Source organism: Heptranchias perlo, chromosome 10, assembly GCF_035084215.1.
Source record: "Heptranchias perlo isolate sHepPer1 chromosome 10, sHepPer1.hap1, whole genome shotgun sequence".
NCBI classification, from domain to species: Eukaryota; Metazoa; Chordata; class Chondrichthyes; order Hexanchiformes; family Hexanchidae; genus Heptranchias; species Heptranchias perlo.
The window spans coordinates 38,588,186-38,606,178 of NC_090334.1; the positions used below are offsets into that span (position 1 = coordinate 38,588,186).

At 41.7% G+C, this 17,993-nt stretch overlaps 1 pseudogene; it reads left to right on the forward strand.

The window, feature by feature from the left end:
* The window catches only part of LOC137326779 (putative nuclease HARBI1), a 30,036-nt pseudogene extending 14,220 nt beyond the window's left edge, over positions 1-15,816 (forward strand).
* The last annotated feature ends 2,177 nt before the right edge of the window (positions 15,817-17,993 follow it).

Here is a 17,993-nt window from a genome sequence, read left to right on the forward strand (position 1 = left end):
CGGATACCGTCAAGATAGTCCTGTGGTGGGAGTGAACTAAAACATGAGACACACATTCTCCTTCTTAATCAGAAAGTTCATTAACTTTTGACACATCTTGCATTAAATAAACTTATGGGTAATTACTTCCTTTGCAGAAGGACTGGTTTCGAGTGCCCAAAAGATAACCTGCAACCTGTCACGGCTCATTGCATTGACATAGATCTTGCTGATCGTGCAGTTCAATCACAAGTTCACCACAAAGAGCAGTAGACATAATGAAAAAGTAATTTGCTGTTATTAGTTCCTCTATTTACTTTCCAATTGCCCACCAAAAGCAAAAAAAAAATGTTGATTGGCCGAAATAAGTAAACTCCACTTAACAATTACCACTTCCACTGCAGCTTTAGAATACTGTATGGTACACCTGATTTACACACTACTTTTGGGGGCATGCACATTCTGTGACTCCGAAAATTCTAACTGAAACGGTAACGACAAAAATGAATCATGTTTCTTTAAGGCTCTGATTGTTCTTTTTCCAACTTCTGATATAATGCACAATTTTTCTGGTCACCCTCCTAATTCAGACTATGTAGAGCTCACCTTTCTAACCCTTTACTTCCTTGTTTTTTTTGGCTCCTCCAAAACAGCAATCGAAAGCGACTTACGTGTCAGAAACTGGATGGCACTACAATTTCAGAATGACTAGTGAAACATTGTAACACAGCTTACTATTACGCTGGTTGTTATGGAAACAATTTTCATTTGTCTTACTTATTTTATTATTGCAACATAACGTTTTACTACCACAAAAAAATCTCCGTGCAATTTATTTGCCGCAGACATGTGCAGCTGCTAAATTAATTATTAAGTTCTCTGGTCCATGCTTGTGCTCCACACAAGGCAGTTGTTCTGCCTCTTTCACACACCAACGATTTTCCCTTTTGTTTTCGTCGAGGATTGCTGGTGTTCAACTTGTCGTTACTCTTAACATTTGAGTCAAATACTCAATCGTCAATGTTATTCTGACTCACTCCACTTCACATGGGACTGCTTTGAGACTGAGAATTGAATACAATATGTTCGTGTTCTCCAGTCTGTAGAACGTGAACGGAATTGTTCCAATTTTAAGGAAGAAATTATTTGAAACATCAAATTACCTTTAGTTTTTTGGGGGATTTAAGAAAGTCTGTTTTACCTTAAGTTTGAGGGAGGTTTAGGTTTTGTCAGACACTGCCAGAAGAGCAGATTGCAGTTTGTTTTGAGGAGTTAAAAGAATTCTATCTCAGGTGAGTGAGGTTAGCAGTTATCATGACAAGTTAGCTTAGTAACAAAATCTTTCAAAGTAAAAGAAACACAGTAATTCAAATTATCTGATGATTCAAATATGTGAGCATTAAATTCTCACTTTGCTGTATTTTTGTTGCTTAATTCAAATTGGATGATTCAATGTTTTTAAGCACAAAGAATAACTTTGAATAATGAGTACACTGCATAGCGTAACAGTTTAAAAAAAAACGGAGAAAGCACCCGAGTAACTCAGAACAAAGGACGATTGTGTAGGATTCGCATAAGGCATAAGTTCAATACCTTTTGTTAGTCACAGCGAGAGATACTGAAGCAGCACGTCACTCAGATGGAAATTATTTGCTGCAGAGGAGGATTCAGCTTTGATCATGTGACCATAGTGTGGTTCTCAAAATTGACTGCTAAACTGAGATGTTATCAATAAAAAGCAAAACATCTGCAGATGCTGCAAATTTGAAACTAAAGCAGAAAAAGCTGGAAACACTGAGCAGGTCAGGCAGCACCTGTGATGAGAATAGATGAGTTAATGTTTTGAGTGTGGATCCTTGGTCAAATCCAGTTATCTGATGGCCACATAAGGAAGATGAAATAATGACTCTTTGTTTTTCCCATTCCTACCTCCAAAAAACTAAGACTCAAATGAATGAGGTAGGGTTAGGGGTCATGGCTGACAGTGGGGTAGGGTTCGGGATCATGGCTGACAGTGGGGTAATATCAGTCTGGAATGGCAGGAGATTAGAAACGGGGCCCTCCGTTGGCTGAGGCACGGGGTAGGATCAGGGGTTGTAGCTGACAATGTGGGGTCGGGGGTCATATCTGACAGTGGGATAGGGTCAGTGGTCCTGACTGAAAGTGAGGTCAGATTGGAAATGCTAACTGTTAATATCTCATCAGAAGGATGGAATCTCTGGCAATGCAATATTTGCTCAGTACTGTGCTGAAATGTTGGGCTAGATTCTCTATTCCGGTCTGGGACTAGGACTGGAGTTTGAAATGTATTCACAGCCACACTCTCTCACTGGGTGATGCAGTTCTACTCTTCAGTACTGGACTGGTGTTGACTGGAATTTGTCTAACATAATTCAAATAAAATACAGCAGATAATTTCTGATGAGTCCAGCTGTGTTGCTGACCACTGTCGAGTATTATCACATTATTATTTGATTTCAGTTTGAACACACATTGTACTGAAATACAGTGCAGCTAGGTATTTTCACTGAGAAATTAGATTGTTACGGAGCTGTGTCAAATAGGCGAGCTGTCTTTAAACTAACCAATCAATTGATTTCTAATGCAATTACTAGTGCAGGAGTTAGTATGAATAAATTATTTTCATTACTATTTAAGGATTTGCATCAACAATGGAGTGGAAGCCTGTAACGAATGCCTCATTTTGCTGCACATAATATGAAGATATTCAGCTAATTGCATCTCTAGTTCAGATGCAAATCTTAAAAGCAGGGTTTTATTTCCAGAGCTGAATAATGCTCTTGGCAACCTTCAGAAAATATTCATCAGAGAATATAACGATGAATTCCTCACAGAATGGATTTACTCACAAGGAAGAGAGAGATTTGAATTTATTTTCTATTTAATATATTTAAAATATTTGGTCAGTTTGCTAATCTAGTTTGTTATGTCCTAATAACATAAAAAGGGATTGACTAAGCAATATGGGGGTAATTTTGACCTTGGGTGACAGTGTAAAACAGGAGTTATTGATTCAGTCCAAAGTCAAAAGTCCCCCCTAATATCTAGTTTTTGGTAATTCCTAATTTGAAAGATTTTCTTTATGAAAACTAATTATGAAATATATAAGTTTAAAAAGTAAGCTCTCCTTCCCCCCCCCAACTCCTGACTCTGTACTTGCTTAAAAACTGTTTAATCTGCAACTTCTTCCAGTTCTGATGAAAGGTCATCGACCTGAAACATTAACTCTGTTTCTTTCTCCACAGATGCTGCCTGACTTGCTGAGTATTTCCAGCATTTTCTGGTTTTGTTTCAGATTTCCAGCATCAGCAGTATTTTACTTTTGTTTTAAGTTTAAAAAGTAACTTTCTATTTAATTTGTGCATATTAAAATAGATCATTTTACAAAGAATCAGATCTTTTAGCAAAAAAAAAAGACTGGCCACTGTCCCATAATTATAATTTCACAATTATCTTATCAACTGAGAGTGTTCCCTTGGAATAGAGAGACTTTATTACATTATTATTTCACATTCAATTTTTAACTGTTCCAATCTGAAGTTTAGCTTTTGGATTTCTTAATGGCACAATTAGTTTTACACACAGCCAAAAATGATATCTTTTGTACACTGTACTTACCCAAAGCAGCCTGAAGTGTTGTTTGAAGTAGAAATGAATTGAAATGGATAAATTTAGAGAATCAGAATAGATCTGAACTGATTTCTTTTGGATTGAGAAACATATTTAAAGATTATTGCTGTCAAATACAGTTAGTCAATTGTAAAAATGTTTGAGAGCTGATCATACTAATTTAGACTTTGGGTTATGATTTGTCTTTGGACAGCAGGATCCAAATTGGTGATCTGAAAATAGTCTCAATTTGAAAGTTACAGTGTGCAAATCAAAATCACAGTAATAATTACTTATACTCCTTATCACATGTGCAACAGTTCATCTAAGCTAAGGAGCATCTGTTAGAACTGCTCCTAGTGTGACTTGAGTATCATAAATCAGTAGATCCATCACCACAAGGCCACCTCTTTTTCTCAACAAGAATGTCCAACTGAATGCATTATCATCAACATATTATTTGCCCCCACCATCCTCATAAAGTTACTCGGATCAGGCAGTCACCTCTCAATTAGAATGCTAAGAATCAGGTAAATTCATCAGTACCATGTGGTCTCATTCTCCTTTCTCACTAGATTACTAAAGATTGGACAGATGCATAGACTTTTCTCTCTTTTAGACGACTATAATTGGAGGGTTGGGTTACACCATAAGGCTGCCTAAACCCCTTTTCTCTAGACAAATGAAAGCACACTACACACCTTTGCTATTATCCATTGGACTATGTTTCCCCATCACCTTGATCACTGTGGTTCCAGCATAGATACAGTTCAATTTGACTTCTGCCATGTCAGTGAACAATTTTGTTTGTTCAAAATATTGGTGATACCAATGCTATTTGCAGCCAAGTTAAGATATTTGGCAAATTAGTTTGAACTATAAAATTAAAGTCACCTTGGATTTATAATGCAGTTCAATTCTCATCTCTATCTTATGCATGCTTTTCATAATAAAAGTGTTCTTTCACTTTAAGCTACATTTCTTTCTACAGTGCAGGAAGGACTTTTCCATGTTTCAAAGTGTGGCTGTGGTGGGGAAGAGATCTATCACATTACTTGTGTGCATTTTGCCTTTTTCTCCAAAGTTTGCTGTAGCAGTAATATTTTGATCAGTTTACAACTGCAAGCATTCTTCTGTGACTAGGATATATCATTGTTCCTCCCAGTACCTGGCATTGAGTTCTTAAAAAAAAAAAATAGAACTTTGGAGAATAATTTTCTAGCTTTTAAAATTGTAGCCATCTCACTCCTAATAGTGATTTCAACAGGCTATAATAGAAGTATAATTGACTTTTCGAACAAGACACATCTACTAGTAAATTGTATATTTGTCAATAACATCACACCAGAAATCAGATCAACACTTACAATCTTAGCTGTTAACAGTAAATTCCTCAGTCATGAAGTAAGCTTGACCAGTGATTCTTGATTTTCCGAATTTTTGAAGTAATACTATCACAGCACATTTAGAAGCCAAAGCTGTGTTTGGTTTTTTAAAATTTGTTTTCAGGCTGTAGCTGAGGCTGGCAAAGCTGTATTTATTGCCCATCTCTCGTTAACCTGATAAGGTGTTGTTGGCCTTCTTGAATCACTGCAGTCCTTGTGGTGATGGTGATCCCACAGTGGTGTTAGATAGAAAATTCTAGGTACAAAGCTATGTTTGTCACTTCCACCATCAATTGAACAAGCAATGTTTCACATTCTCATGACCATTTAGAAGTCTGTGCTTTGCAACAGTATAAAATTGAATCATCTGTGTAATCAGTTATATAAAAAGGAAGACCTGTGATGGAAGGTACTTGTGTCTACATTCACCAGCCAATAGCTATTGTTCAGTCATTCTAAATATGACTGGACTGATGAGTATTAAAACACAATGGAACTTATTCAGTGAAGCAGCTGAAAAATTTGCTCTTGTAATGTTTAAAATCTGCAATCAATATATGCAAAATAATGAGTGAATAAACATTGAAATAAAAACAGAAAATACTGGAAATCTACAGCAAATCCATCAGCGTCTGAAGAGAAAACAATAGGTTAAAATATCAGGTGAAGACTTAATCAGTTTTGATGAAGTCAGGAGAACCCCTTTTATAGGACCGGGCAAAACAACAGAAGGTGGGATGAAAAATAGGTAAAGGTTGCAAGTCTTTTGCCATCTCCATGCTTGCCAAGCTCCACTGGTCCCCCAAAAATTGACTTTAAGATCTTCATCCTCAAACTCTCCACAGCCTTATCCCACCCTTTCTGAGCAATCCGCTCCAGCCGTGCATCCCTGTAGGGACCTTTGCTCTTTTGAAACCTGATCACTGCTGACTTCCATTCATTTCTTTTAATCATTGGCAATCAACAATCTTTCCCTCACTGCAACTCTGCCCTCTGGAATTCTCTCCTGACACCACTTCACTGTCACCTCCTTCCCTGCCTTCAAAACCCTACTCTTCGGCTTCTTCCTCACCATCTTTGTCCATCTTGTAAAATTCTCTGCGATGTTACCCTTCAATTATACATAAGTTGTTTTTGAGTCAAATATACTAACAGTTAGTACAGAGGGTTTGTGCCATCTGAGTAAATTTTGTTTCAAGAATTGTAGAGATGAGTGAGAGCTGAATGATATAGGTATCATCTCAGCCAGCATGTGACAAGGTATTAGAAAGACAGAAAGTGACAAATCAGTTCCAAAATGGAAAGAAACAAAGCAAAATATAAAGGGAAGACCCTGGTTAGTAAATAAGGGAGACAACTAAAGTCTTTGGTTGCTGAAATCAATGTTCAGACCAGAAGGCTGCAGAGTGCTTAGGTGAGATACGGGGGGGGTGAAATTTTCCTTTGATGGTAGCGTAAAACTAGTGATAGTGCATTGGCAATTGAACCATATCCTAGCAAGGAGTGTCCTCCCCCCCCAAATTTAGACAAGGAGGAGGATTAAACCTTACCCTGGCAGGGAATGGCCCCCTTCAGGAGGAGGAGGAGAGAAGTATCCACCCAATTTTCTTTTCCATTGACTTTGACTTTGGGCTGCGTGTAAAATGGGCTGCCAATGCACTGGTGCCCCTTTTGCACTACCACCTGACAAATGTCACCCACACTGTTCCTGAAGTTTGCATTGAGTTTGGTTGGAGTAATGAAGTCTAAAAATGGAAAGATTGGTTGAGAATGGGAGAAGGAGCTCATATAGGGAGGTCAGATCATATATGCAGAGTGAAGATGTTCAGCAAAATGGTCCCCTAATCTTTGGTCTCCCCAGTATAGAAGATGTGAGCAGGGAATACAGCATACAAGATTGGAAGAAGCAAATATAATTCTCTCTTCTGCACAAAAAGTGTATTTGGAACTTGGGTCAGTGGTATGGGAAGAAACAAATGGACAGGCATATTGCATCACCTCTTGTTGCTTGGAAAAGTAACTGGGCAAGAGCAACCAGAAGTTTGGTGATGGATTAGTGAACTAGAGTGGGGAAGCATATTGTTTTCATTATTTTGTATTATTATGAAAATGTACTAATTGGTTTCAGTGTATGTTCACTTGCTGTGAAATAAAACAGCTTAATGCTTTGCATCTGACTTTGGCTTGCTAGGTGCTCTCTCAGTCCATCTTTGCAAAGATTCCAGAGGCATGTGGGTGCATGTGTGAAAGACATGAATATCCAATTCAGATCACAAGAGGTATCATAGTGCTAAGCAGTCCCAGAACTTATGGATCAGAACAAAGCTCTGTGGTCCTGTCTCATCCAGTCAAGAATGGTGATGGACAATCATCCAACTAACAGGAGGAGGAGGCTGCATGAGCATTCTTATCCTAAGCCACAGTGCGAGTGCAAGACACGAAGCTGAAAAGTTTCCAAGTGTCTTCAGCCACAAATGCTAAGTGGGTGATCTCACTTGGCCTCCTCCTGGGATCTCCATCATAGGTACCTATGTCCAGCTAACTTGGTTCAGTCCATGTCACATTAAGAAGCGGTTGGACACAGTGAAGGCTATGGGCCCGGACAGTATCCTGGCTGTACTGCTGAAGACCTGCGCATCAGAACTAGCTGCTCCCCTGGCCAAGCTATTCCAGTGTAGCTACGACAGGCCACTATGTGGAAGATTGCACAGGTATATCATTGGGTCACCTTGCTTGGCTTCTGAGCCTGGCCAAAACTTTCTCTTGCAACTTTCTGTTTCAAAATTTGTTGACTATTTGTGTCCCTGGCTCTATTTCTACCTTGTGTTCACAACCAGAAGCGAAGATCCTCCAAACAACCCCCTGCTGAATGCTTGGATCCAGAGATTCGGCAACTTACTGCATACAGTGTTTGTGGAAAATTAACATTTTAACTACCTTTTTATCTCAGCACCTTTTCTTCCAAACGTATGTGTTAAAAAAAAAAAGCCTAGAGCTAGAAATTGGGCCATCTAGCGCCCATTGTTTCAGCGCTACATGGCCTCCCAGAGTGCCAAGATGGCAGCTTGGCTACACACGCACGTCTCTAGCGCGATGTGCACTGGACACCATCTTGGTAGGGATAGTAGTGCATGCAGAAATAACGAACACCGGCAGCATTTAAAGTAAGGAGAAAATGGCTACAACCAGTGTGCAGCGCTGATTTAAAGTGATAAGTACCAAAATGGTGTCTAACGCTCTCACTCAACGCACTGTCTTAACCACGACCATCTGAACATGTCTTAAAGTGTCTGGAGGACCCCCACCAGTGCTATTTAAAGGGACCATGCAGGATTTACAAGTTAGTTACTGGATTGTTGCTTCAGGCTGCTGATGCATTTATACCTGTTTTTGGAGGTCTCCTATACTTGAATACTAGGACGCGGGGACATAGTCTAACTTTTAGAGCCAGGACTTGCAGGAATGAAGTTAGGAAACGCTTCTACGTGCAAAGGGTTGGAGAAGTTTGGAACGCTCTTCCACAAACAGCAGTTAATGCTAGCTCAATTGTAAATTTTAAATGTGAGATTGATAGATTTCTGTGAACCAAGGGTATTAAGAGGGATGGGGCTAAGGCGGGTATCTGGAGTTTGGTCACGGGTCAACCATGATTTAATTGAATGGTGGAACATGCTTGGGGGGGCTGAATGCCACTGCCACTTGCTGCCTCCTGATATGCACCACTTTCTCCTGCAAGAAAGCAGGATGTGTGTCTGGGTGATGTTCCTGTCATGGTTGAATAGCTGCCAGTGTGTGTGGCCTGCGAGTTGTGGGTGGGCAGCTTGCAACAGTGATAATTGTATAAGGGTGAGAGGAAGCATCTGATTGCAGAGTTGAGTACGGATGGAAAGAGTTTTAGTATGTGGGTGATGGGGGCGTAGTGCATGGAGCAGTGGATGCGGCTAGTGGTGCAGTTGGTAGATAATGCCACTTGACTATTGACCTCACTCACCTTGAGCATTTGTGTCAAAGCATTGAACTTCTTCCTGCATTGCATCCATGTTCATAGTCAATGCCAGGCACTTAGCAATCCATTCCCCCGCTGCCTCCCTCTGCCTTTTGTGCATATGTCTGGAGGGCCTCTTGCACCCTTCCTTCTCCCACCTCCCTCCCCCCCCCCCCCCCCCCCCCACTGCAGATATCAGATGCCCCTCCTTCGGTCCACCTCTTGCACCAATGCCTCTAGTGCATCAGCGGAGAACCTTGGTGCACACACTCTCGCAGGCCTGGTACAAACTCAGGTCGGCAGATTGGTGAGGTCTGGCATGCAGATTGGAGGATATGGGATTTAGTAGTGCGCAACCTTTATTCAATGTTTTAACATAATTCATCAGTGTGTAAACATAGGGATGGGACCGGCCTCTGTGTTTTACGTGTGCGATGTATGATCTCGTTCAGACTCCATGCAGACAGCAGACTGCTATTTTCAGCAAATAACTGGTACTGGCTACCTTTAAAAGATCTTGAGACAGCCTGCCTTTAAGAGATTTGGGCTTCCCCTGCTGGTGAAACGTGCGAATCTCATTCAATCCTCGTGTGGAAGGCTGCATTTAGGTGGGTGTTCAGGTTGGACGAATACCTCGTCCTGCCTGTGACTGAAGCACCGGGCGCAGGTTAATTGCAGATTCCGATACCCATACCCGATTTCGGGGGTTAATCAATTTACCCCCCCCCCCCCCCCCCAATTTTTTTATCCAAGACTTTTTCTGTGGAAATGATAAAGGGGGTGATTTTTTAAACCCCAAGAACGGGTGGGTTGGGGGGGGGGGTGGGAGTTGAAAATAGTTGTTTTTTTGGGTCGTGACCGCTTTTATTTCCGGGTTTAACGTCAGCGCGGAAAAGTACAGGCTTCCCACTGGGAATGCAAAGTCCAAAGACTTTGCGGTCGCGACCCAAAGAAACAACTATTTTCAACTCCCAACCCACCCGTTCTTGGGATTTAAAATCACCCCCAAAAAGTCCTGAAACATGACACTTACATAAAGGAAAATGCTTGTGGCTGTTGCAGGTCAAACGTTGCAATCACCAGGAAATCACTGCAGGAGTTCCTTTGGAGAGTGCCCATGGTCCAACCATCTTTAGCTCCTTCATCAATTACTTCCTCTCCATTATAATGTCAGGAGTGGAGTTGTTCAGTGATGATTCTAAAATATTCAGCTCTATTTACAATTCATGTGATAATGAAGCAGCCAATCGTGTCCTACAATAGGACATGGACCACATCCAGGTTTGGGCTCACAAGTGGTAGATAACATTCAGTAAATGCCAGCCTATGACCATTTCCAACAAAATAAGGCACAACTACCTCCTCTTACCTTCAGTGGCACCACCATCATTGAGTTCCCTATCAATGTCCTGGGGGTCACCATTGACCAGGAGTTTAACTAGATCAGCCATATCAACAAGGTGACTACAAGAGCAGGGGAAGGAGTGAGGTACTCTGAGATGAGTGGCTCATCTCCTGACCTATCAATGCCCTTCCACCATTTACAAGGCTCAAGCCAGGGGTGTGATCAAATAAATACTGGGTTGGATGGATGCAGCACAACAACACATAAAGCTCACCACCACCCAGGATAAAGCAATCCACTTGCTCTGTGCCCCCTAATACTGGACTCAATATCCAGCCTTGCCACCACTGTGGCTGCATAAAGTATGATCTACGTTACGCACTGCAACAACTTGCCAAGCTTGTTGTGACAGCTTCTCCCAGAGCTACGACGTCTACCAACAAGAACAGCAAGATCTTGGAAACACCATCACCACAAGTTCCTCTCTAAGTCACACGCCATCCTCATCTAGACATATATTGCCACTCCTTCATAATCTCTGGGTCAATATCTTGGAATTCCCAGCCTAACACCGTTGTGGGAGCATTATCAGCACAAGAACTACAGCGATTCAAGGATAAGGCTCACTATCTCCTTCTCAGGGTAACTAGAGATGGGTAATAAATGCAGCTTTTGCCAGAATCTCGCATATCATGATAGAAAATGTGAGGGCCCCAGGAGGTGAGGGCCCCACTGCACACGCCTGTTACTATTAACACAATATTCGTGTTGCCTGATTATTTTAATCAGGCTGTTTCCTTCAAAGGTCTCACAGGTTATTGGATTGTGTAAGAAATATGCTCTGAAGAAAATTCTTTATTCCCTCGTGGACAGATTCTATCATTATTGTTTTCTAATTATTTGTACCTTGGTATCTTACTGTATTTTTCTGCTTCTGTAAAATTAATTTTGTAAATAAATGTATTCGTTTTAGCTAGAATGTAATGGTATGATGTGGGGTGTTTACCATCTTTTGGGGTAGCCAGGAGGCTGTGGTGGGCATCCCACATGCTCTCCTGGATGAAAATCTGTTATTGACGGGTACTTATTAGTCTTGTGGCATGCTATTCTGATCACAGCATGCATAATAATGCAGGTTTCAGTTCGTAGGAGAACCATCTGGTTATGGAAACTGCCTATTGCTGAGAACACTGAGCGCTAACAGGAGTCAGGAGTTGAAAGCTCACGCTGTGTTTAGGAACTGCGTTCTGATGGATATGCAGCACTATTCTGCATTACATAGAGCTTTCAACAAAAGACAGATTGCTTTAAGAATCAAACAATCACTTTTCCTCTGATTTTTAGCTGTTATTAAAAATGTAATTTCTTAACAGCATTGCTTATGGATGAATATAAACTAAAAATATGCAAAGGGATTGTGCTTCCTGTTTTTTTTCTTGTAGTTGTATTATCATGCATAATTTTTAAAAACTCAATATTCAGAGAATATTTTACTCAAACCATTCTTCACTGTGTTTCTTGCACTCATTCCTTTTTTAAATATTCAACTTTTCAGTGAATCGCAATCCTGTAAATGTGAGATTCAAAGGATGATCTTTGTATTTGGATTATTAATATCAGAGTTTCCTGTGATAAATTACTAGATGTTACATTACTTTTATGACTATAACTTTGTCCATTAGATAACTCATCATTTGATTTTAATTTTCAGGAAATATTTCATTTGCTGCATTCTTACTGAATCCTATTCAATAATTCCAATGAAAAGAATCTAGTTTTATTTTGTATGTTGCTTTAAAATGCAGCTCACCTATTTGCCGTGTCTGTAACTATTCATTTTTTGATAGTTTAGACATTTGAACAGTCACATGCTGTGATACATGACTTAATCTCTGTCAAGCATAGTAGGTCATTTGTTATTTTTACTTCATACATTGTCTAAAATTTTCCACTTCCACTGCTACTGTTGTTATAATAACAACTGTTTAAAGTAAGGCCCACAGGCACACCTTAGTATAAATCGTAAATCATTAATAATCTTGCATTCAGTGATAAGGTTTTATATATGCAGCAAGTGCATATTTCATTGGTCTCATATGTGTCTTACAACGTGACTGGAAATATAAATTTCAGCTAAGATGATTCTAAAAATGTCAACAACCACACACATTCCATTGACTAGTTTCTACCCCATTATCTGAAGAATTTAGTCAGAACCCAGGCTCGGCGCTGTGAAGGCAGCACGTACCTTAGCTACATGTCATCAAAGTTACATGCGTTTGTCTCTGCCCCCGCCTCAGCTTATGTGCAGCTGAAACCCTCATCCACGCCTTTGTTACCTCCAGACTGGACTATTCCATTACTCTCCTGGCTGGCCTCCCATCTTCCACCCTCCATAAACTTGAGCTCATCCAAAACTCTGCTGCCCGTTTCCTAACGTGCAGCAAGTCCCGTTCACCCATCAACCCGGTGCTCGCTGACTTATATTGGCTCCGGGAATGCATCAATTTTAAAATTGACATCCTTGTTTTCAAATCCCTCCATGGCCTCGCCCCTCCCTATCTCCTTAACCTTCTCCAGCCCTACAACCTGAGAGATCTCTGCGCTCCTCCAATTCTGGCCTCTTGCACATCCCCGATTTTAATCGCTCCACCATTGGCTGATGTGCCTTCAGCTGCCTAGGCTCTAAGCTCTGGAATTCCCTCCCTAAACCTCTCTGCCTCTCTCTCCTCCTTTAAGACACTCCTTAAAACCTACCTCTTTGACCAAGCTTTTGGTCACCTGTCCTAATATCTCATGTGGCTCGGTGTCAAATTTGTTTGATAACGCTCCTGTGAAGTGCCTTGGGACATTTTGCCATGTTAAAGGTGCTATAAGTGCATGTTTGTTTTGGTTGGTTTGGTTTGTTTGTTTGTTTGTTTGTTTGTTTGTTTGTTGTCGTCACCTTCACACCATGGGCATAGCTGTCTCGGCAGATGATCGTGGCCACCGGTCTTTATGTAGAAGTTGGCACAGCTCCCTATTACCTCTATGGTGGAGCACACACTTCTAAACAGAGTTCCTAACTGAGGCCTTACAGGATCTGTATGGCCTAAAACAAACAACTGCGAATGGGCAAGTTGATACCCGAACATATTGGCAATGCCTCAGAGAACTGAGTTCTCGACCTGAGTCAAGATGGTCATAGTACCCCCGTAGTGACCCTAGGAGGTCACCCCATACAGGTTCTCTGGACAGCCCATTTAGCCAATGTTTGTATGCTGTTACCGGCGGGACCACGAGGAGGCACGGCTCGTTGTGACCGACAGTCTCCAAGAGGGTTGCAGCTACAAAACTATGACTCTCTTGGGAGACCAAACAATATAAAGAATCCCAAGAGAGTCATAGTTGCATAATATTGGCCCCTAGTTCTGGTCTCCCCTGCAAGTGGAAACATCTTCTCCACATCTACCCATCAAAACTTATCATAATCTTAAAGACCTCTATCAGGTCACCCCTCAGTCTTCTCTTTTCTAGAGAAAAGAGCTGCAGCCTGTTCAATCTTTCCTGATAGGTATAACTTCTCAATTCTGTTATCATCGTAGTATATCTTTTTTTGCACCTTCTCTAGGGCCTCTATATCCTTTTTATAATATGGAGACCAGAACTGTTCACAGTATTGCAAATGCCTAACAAAGGTTCTATACAAGTTTAACATAACTTCTCTGCTTTTCAATTACATCCCTCTAGAAAGGAACCCCAGTGCTTGGTTTGCGTTTTTTTAATGGCCTTATTGACCTGTGTCGCTACTTTTAGTGATTTGTGTACATGTTTCCCCAGATCCCTTTGCTCCTCTATCCCATTGGACTCTTATTATCCAAGCAGTATGTGGCCCCTTTATTGTTCCTATCCTCACATTGAAATTCATTTGCCAATTACATGTCCATTCTGCAAGTTTATTAATGTTGTGTGGTATTTTGTCGCAATCCTCCTTGATATTAATTACACCCTCCAACTTGGTGTCGTCCGCAAATTTTTTAATTGTACTTATGATTCCCGAATCCAGATCGTTTATGTAAATGTTGAATAACAGTGGTCCCAGCACTGATCCTTGTGGAACATCACTTCCCACCTTTTGCCAGTCTGAGTAACTAACTACCTTTAACCCCTACTCTCTGTTTTCTGTTTTGTAGCCAGCTTCTATCCATTCTGCTGCTTGTCCCCTGACTCCACATGCTCTGACCTTAGTCATGAGTCTACTATGCGGTACCTTATTGAAGGCCTTTTGAAAATTCAAATATATTATATCTAATACATTACCCTTGTCTACTGTTTGTTACTTCTTCAAAGAATTCAGTAAGATTGGTCAAGCATGTCTTTCCCTTTTGAAATCAGTGCTGACTATTCCTTATTATAGTTTTGGTTTCTAGAAGTTTTTCTATTACATCTTTGAGTAAGGAGTCCATTATCTTTCCTACCAGAAGATACCAGCCACCAGATACCACCCTCTTCCATATGTCTATGGGAAGTCCAGGTTCTTTGAGAACCTCCTAGGAGGAGGTCTGTACTCGACGGTTGCGATTGCCTAAGGCTGCCATTGCACATTTCTGCGACATTCTTCGCAAAGAACTTCAGCCTTGTTCCACTGCCAGAACTGCTCTGTCTATCTAAATGATGGTGACAAATGCTCTGAATTATTTTGGCACTGGATGTTTTCACGGTGCCACAGGGGATCTGTGCAACATGAGCCAGGGAGCAACCATGACAGCCATTCAACAGCTCACGGACACGGTCTTCAGCAGAGCTGCAAAGTTCATCCACTTTGGCATCACACCCAAGCAGCCGAGGGAGAGAGCTTGGGAGTTCTGGATTGCTGGATTCCTCGGTGTGGGGTGCCATAGATGGCACAAATGGGGCACTGAAGGCGCCAAATGAAGATTCACTGACATTATTGAATAGGAAGCCGTTCCATTCACTGTATGTTGTGATTGTCTCGATACCAACCAGCGGATCCTGCACGTAAATCTCCGGCTCGTCGGCAGCTGCATAGATGCATTCACTCTGAATCACTCTATTCTTGCTGACCTCTTCTGTGAGGGCAACCATGTGTACAGGGATAGCTCCTAGGAGACAAGGCATACCCCCGAAAGCCATGGCTCACGATGCCACTGAAGCAACTGATAACACAGGCAGAGGACGCATACAGCCAGGCCCATGCAGCAACAAGACTTGTGATGGAGAGGACTATAGGACTGATGAAGAGCAGATTTCGGTGCCTGGATGAGTCTACTGGAGAACTGCAGTACACTCCCCAAAGGGTCGAGAGAGTCAGCAAAGCATTCTGTCCGCTGCATAATTTTGCACCGAAGGAAGGCCATCAATTCTATTTCGATAATGAGGAGCCAGTGCTGCCCAAGGAAAGGGAGCTGTGGGCTCCAGCAATTCAGGAGGATAAACATTCGGAGGGATCTTCCCTGGCTGCTGCAAGGGCCATCGGAAATCAGATTGTATAGGAGACATTCGATCACTAATCGGCTACAGCGGCGTATGTTTTTCGAACACGAGACGAAGCATGAGAACAATCAACTCGCTCGGGCCCCTCAAAGGATTTTTGGAAGTTCTCCTGTGCCAGCTGCCGAAAAGTGATCTTCGTTGAAACCAACCTTAGCACATGACTACTAAGCACCCCTCGATGCCCCAACAGGACTGTGCCAATATTCATCACTTGAGTATGAATGTCCACACCAGCAGAATGCTCGCTTTCAAGAATTACTTTAATGTCCATGAACAATAAAGTGCAAGATCAGTGCAAAATGAACAGTAATAAAAGAACACGTTTACCATCTGAAACTAACAAAGTACTTGTAATTACACCCTGATTTCCCCTTGCTGACTATGCGTCATTTCCTATCCCTCAGTTGCTGCTTCTAAGTGCCACCTCAGGGCCAGGCTCGCAGGAGAAATTAAGTACATAAGGGTCATGGGACTGAGGTGGCCCTTGACCCATGACACTGATCCGCTGCTGACTGTGTCTCTGGAGGGTGCTCCAGGGCAGCCCGGTCTCTCCCACCACCATCCGCAGATATTTTGCTCTGAGGGGGATTGTCAGAGTCCTGGCACGTGCTGCCCTCCTGAGAGACGTCAGTATCAGGCACAAGGACTCCAGCCACCGCCATTCCAGTGGACCCTGGATCAGCAGCCCCACTGATCTGTTGGATGGCTGGTCTAATGACAGCTGTCAGATATGTCCAGCCCTGAGACACGGCACAGCTGAGGTCTGGAAGCCGCGATCCATGCTGTGCTCAAATTTGTCCCCAGTTGCATCCAGAGCTGCAGTCTGTGCTTCCCATGGAGGTGGAGGCCCTGATTGATCCCTGGCCTCTCATCTGGGACTCTAATGTCATTTAGCGTGTACTTGGACACCAGCATCATTGACTCTTTCATGTCCAACATACAGACTTGCTTGCCAGAGGCTTGATTCTAGTCTGCATATCTTCACAGGAGCTAGCAGTCGGCGTGGAGTAAGTCACAAGATTGAAACACAGTGGAGGGTTTTTGATGATTCATAAACTGAGTGAGGATTGATTGAGTTATGTAGTCATGAGAAGTCTGAGATTGTGTTTTAGCCTGAACATACTCCCAGCCGAATGTTAAATAACATGATATGTAAAAGACACTGATTTTGAACTTTAACAGTTGGCTGACTTTGCAGTTTCTATCTTCTGCTCCTGCTGTCAAGTTTTGCTGAACAGATTTCCATCTTGTGCTGCAGTTTAGTTTTGCCGTTTTGAGTACAAATAACATCATAAAAATGCCAATTTTTATGTTTTGCTATCACTGCATATGTGCAGCTCCATTATCTACATAGCACAATAAAAGGTTACCTGTCAGTTGTCATTATATGGGGTCATAATAATGTTATATTTTCTGTGCTCCTTTCTTGTTTAACTTGCCTCTTCGCACTTATCATTCTGAATTATTTCCAAGACCTTCCCTTCCCAACCAGTCAGTATATTTCTAAATACTCCCCCTTGCCATTTTTTCCAAGTTCCCATTAACCCATACTCTGAAATTAGTCCATCCCTTACAGTGAAAAACGATCAGATTCAGATGGTAGAAGAAATCAAGACAACAAATGATAGACCTGCCATATGTTTCAATCACCATGTACAAAAAGAAAAGGAAGGTTAATATTTTGGGTGTAGACCCTTTGAGAACCCCATTACAGGATGGAAGATCTTGGGATAGCCCTGCTAACTGACTCCTCCTTTGTGAAAACATGAGCCAACAATGCACAAGAAAACATGTCATGAGAACTGACTTTAAGTTATATTAGGGCTAGATTGGGAGCGGGGAGTTCAGAGTCACATTAAAAAACTGCAAGGAGGATTCAGAAGTATACTGAAAAGCCATGGAGGTGAGGAGGGGAAGGGGAACTTTGTAAAGGTAGAAAGGTCGTCATCTATTATTTTAAGTTCCATACTTTGGGGAAATATTATTGTCCCCATTGTACAATCAGCCAAATACTCCTTGTCTTAAACATGCTTGAAAATTAATTCCTGGGCATGTGAGCACCTAGTAATGTTGGCCTTTGTCTCCTCTTTGTAGTATTGCTGCCTGGCAATCAGCTGGGAATTTCCTTGGATCTTCTCCTGCTCCGCTGGGGAGTGGGAGCAGCTCTGGGGAAATT